Below are 4,196 nucleotides of genomic sequence, written 5' to 3' on the forward strand. Positions count from 1 at the left end.
ATAAGGGTTGTATCGCCAAAGCGTGCCCAAGTTAATATGAATTTGGATCTTGGAATCATTTATCATAGTTGGGTAGAGGTCACTATGTAAATGCTTTACTTGTTAAATTATTTACAAGTATTATTATAACGATAAATGTTTTTGTTTTCATTATTCCGTTATCATATTGTTCTGTTTCTTTACCTCAATTTATACGATATCATTTCGTTTTTAGTTCAAATCTCCATTAAAACATCGTAACGAAAGACAAAATTTGAATTTTCTTCTAAAAACCTCGTATTATCCATTGAAAGGATCTCTTGTGAAGAGTATAGATAAAAGTTATTCGTGATCAAAAGGGTTTTGATTCTTGACTAACATATCTACTTACACTAAATTGTTTCTCATATGCTTAATTGAGTTAAGTACTTTGAAACGTTAAATCATTTTGGTAACTCGATTTGTTGGAAATCAAAATTGACCAAAATACCGCAACCACTTCAATGAAAGTTTTAAGACTAAACGTTAAATTGAAGAGTAGTCTTCATGAATTTCAATTTTGCTTCTCTTAGCAAAGACTCATTGAAATGAGTGGGAGCATTCTCTTAAACCGTTAAGAAAAGGATTATGTTTAAAGAATTAAAATTAGGATGGAATTCAATTTGTAATTTAATTATTCCGGAGTTCCTTGAAGACGGTGCCATTCGAGAAGGCGATCCATCAAAGAAAGTGTTGCCTTGAAGTGCGTGCCAAGACCGAAGTTCAAGGGACCAAAGGAGTTGGTTTCCGAATTTGTAATAGTTTATTAGATTTACTATTTTAGGAAGGCCATACTAGGATTTTATTTTTTATGCTTTGCATTTTATTTATATGTTGCATGCATCGCTAAATCGCCATAACTAAACATGCATTTTAAATTGAGTTTATCGACGGTGTCAATAACAATTATCGTAGTTCACCGCTTTAGTTCACTTAAAACGTGATAGATAATAAATTGACATGATCTTTCGCTAAAATAAACAATTGAGACTTAGCCTTACCAAAAAGTAGAAACCATGAAAACCTATTTCGTGAGGGAGTGCGCTCGGCCAAACCGGGGTACAAACCTTGTTACGTAGGGGAAGTGGGTGATAAATGTTTATCCACCGGATTGATGTTGATGAGGGTTGTATCGCCAAAGCGTGCCCAAGTTAATGTGGATTTGGATCATGGACACATTTATTCGAAATTTGGGTTGAACTCAACAAAAGTATTCTCGACCATAGCCGGATGTGTTTTGGGCTAAAGATAAATATTAATGTAATTTTATCGACCAAGAGTTCTAAAAGTAGAATCGATTAAAGAGTTAATCCATCGAGTTATATTGATAAGGGTTGTATCGCCAAAGCGTGCCGTGCCCAAGTTAATATGAATTTGGATCTTGGAATCATTTATCATAGTTGGGTAGAGGTCACTATGTAAATGCTTTACTTGTTAAATTATTTACAAGTATTATTATAACGATAAATGTTTTTGTTTTCATTATTCCGTTATCATATTGTTCTGTTTCTTTACCTCAATTAATACGATATCATTTCGTTTTTAGTTCAAATCTCCATTAAAACATCGTAACGAAAGACAAAATTTGAATTTTCTTCTAAAAACCTCGTATTATCCATTGAAAGGATCTCTTGTGAAGAGTATAGATAAAAGTTATTCGTGATCAAAAGGGTTTTGATTCTTGACTAACATATCTACTTACACTAAATTGTTTCTCATATGCTTAATTGAGTTAAGTACTTTGAAACGTTAAATCATTTTGGTAACTCGATTTGTTGGAAATCAAAATTGACCAAAATACCGCAACCACTTCAATGAAAGTTTTAAGACTAAACAAATAAATTGAAGAGTAGTCTTCATGAATTTCAATTTTGCTTCTCATAGCAAAGACTCATTGAAATGAGTGGTAGCATTCTCTTAAACCGTTAAGAAAAGGATGAGGTTTAAAGAATTAAAATTAGGATGGAATTGATACAAGGTAATGGTAAAAGTAAAGTTATTGAGAATAACGATACTAAACCTATCAATCCCGACCGATAAAGTGTCCATTGTCTTAATTGTTGGACGCTAGAAAGGAAACTACCCCAAATTATTGAAGAATCAACAAGTTCGTTGTGGGACATCTAATAGGATCTGCTTCTTTAAATGTTTATTTGATTGACACAAATTTTGCTAGTACTACTTCGTCAATATTAGAAACCGGTGGTGGTTTTCATCATTATATTTGATACATAGGATGATTAGAATATGACGACTAGCAACAATGATGTTCAGAGATAGAGTCATTGTGTACTCAATCTAGTTTTTGGGTTTAAAGTTGTACTTAATTGTGACTATTAAGTGCATAAACTCTGAATAATAATATAATCTTGTTAAGATACAAAAGATGTTTCACTTTTGTGACCCTATACACCACGATTTGATGTATGGCTAGCCCATTATCAAGGTGAATATATTCTAAACCAAACTAGAATGATACATCATGTAGATGATGCAAGACTCAAATTGGTAACCCAAGATTAAACCTTAAATTCTGGAATGATGAACACAAAGAGTTATCGAGTACTCTTGGAACCATTAGATTGTTAATCACATGGTATATGCGTATCTTGTATTCAAAGCAAGATGTCTCGTGCTTTTGGTTGAAAAGGAGATCGAGGTTGTAAATCATTGATCCAGAATAGGTTGATCATTTTCTTTTACCAACGATTTAAGTTGACACTAATGTGATCACTTAATAAGGTAAATAGAGAAATCTTTGAAGAAGTTCAAAGAGTTCCAGGAATCACGATTTAGTCGTGATAGGATTCTCAAAGTGAAGACCTTGATATAAGCCAAAGGAAATGTGATATAGTATCAGAAGTTAATCTCTCTTAGCACGCATTATGGGATAATGTGTGGTTGGATAAAGAAATCAAACCCTATTCGATATAGTTTGAACTTTAATCAAGTTACTTTGAGTTACTTGATCTTATTTTGGGGATTTTATCATTTTGTCAGTTATTTTTCCACTAAATCTAAACGATTCATATGAGATATGAAATGGTAGGGTACCATGCTTGTAAGTTTTCACAAGAAACAAATGCTCATTTTTCCTTACTATAATCATGAGTACAACGGGTTTGTGGCTCGTGAAAATTTGTCATTCTAGAATACAAGTTTTTTTCTATAAGACAGAGTGGGAGAAAAGAATTCAAGAGCCACAAAAGAATTGTGTCAAAAATTGTATGAAATTGTATGTCGCAAGAAACTGTATTTTCTTGGCTACATGACGTTGTTTCTTCGAAACCTAGGAGGTTAAATTCATCACTTGTTGAAGATGATGAATTCATGTTACTTTTAAGAAAGTAAAGAGCTTACAACTTACAAAGAAATTGTTTGATTCAAGTTACTTCTGGAAAGTAATGAATATATGACTTACATGAGAGTGCTTAAGTCACAACTCAATACAAGGCTTAGAGCCATAAAAATCCGAAATAAATTCCAAGTGAATTGTTAGATATCAAAGTTTGATTGGTGGCAAAGGGTTTTGCACTAGTTGAAATGCTTAAGTCTATTTGGATCTTCTTAGAGATTGTGTTTCATTATGATGATATACATATAGCAAGTGAATCTAAAACCCACTTCTTCAATTAGAAAGTATGTATTCAATACATATCTTGAGTTTTGTAGATTCTTGCAATCCTAAGATAATGTGAAACTTAAGAGAGGGTCTTAAGTAGAACATCAATGAGTTGGTGTTGGAATATGTGTCCTCCGACAATAATGCGATCACAACTATCGATCATGATGATCACATGTTTAAATCTCATTTTAAAAATACATGTGGGATGTAATATTTTACAGTTGATCCCCTTAGGTCATACCTAAAGGGTAACACTCTTAATTGATTATTTAATTGATCGTATGTCGATACGGGTTAATTAAATTGCTTAAAATTGACGGACGATTTTGTGAGTATTATTGACGTATCTTATTGTAATTTGATTAAATAAGATACGGTCTAAGTAATCAAATTGTTTTATTACTTAGATAAAATTATTGTTTACGAAACAATTGAAACTGAATGAATAATTTATTATAAATACAAGACGTTGTGATTTATAATTGGTAAACCGTTTTGGTACAAGTAATTATGAATTACTAAGTCGATTTTGTACATGACGTATTTTTATTAA

The sequence above is a fragment of the Silene latifolia genome, chromosome 4, assembly GCF_048544455.1.
Source record: "Silene latifolia isolate original U9 population chromosome 4, ASM4854445v1, whole genome shotgun sequence".
Taxonomy (NCBI): Eukaryota; Viridiplantae; Streptophyta; class Magnoliopsida; order Caryophyllales; family Caryophyllaceae; genus Silene; species Silene latifolia.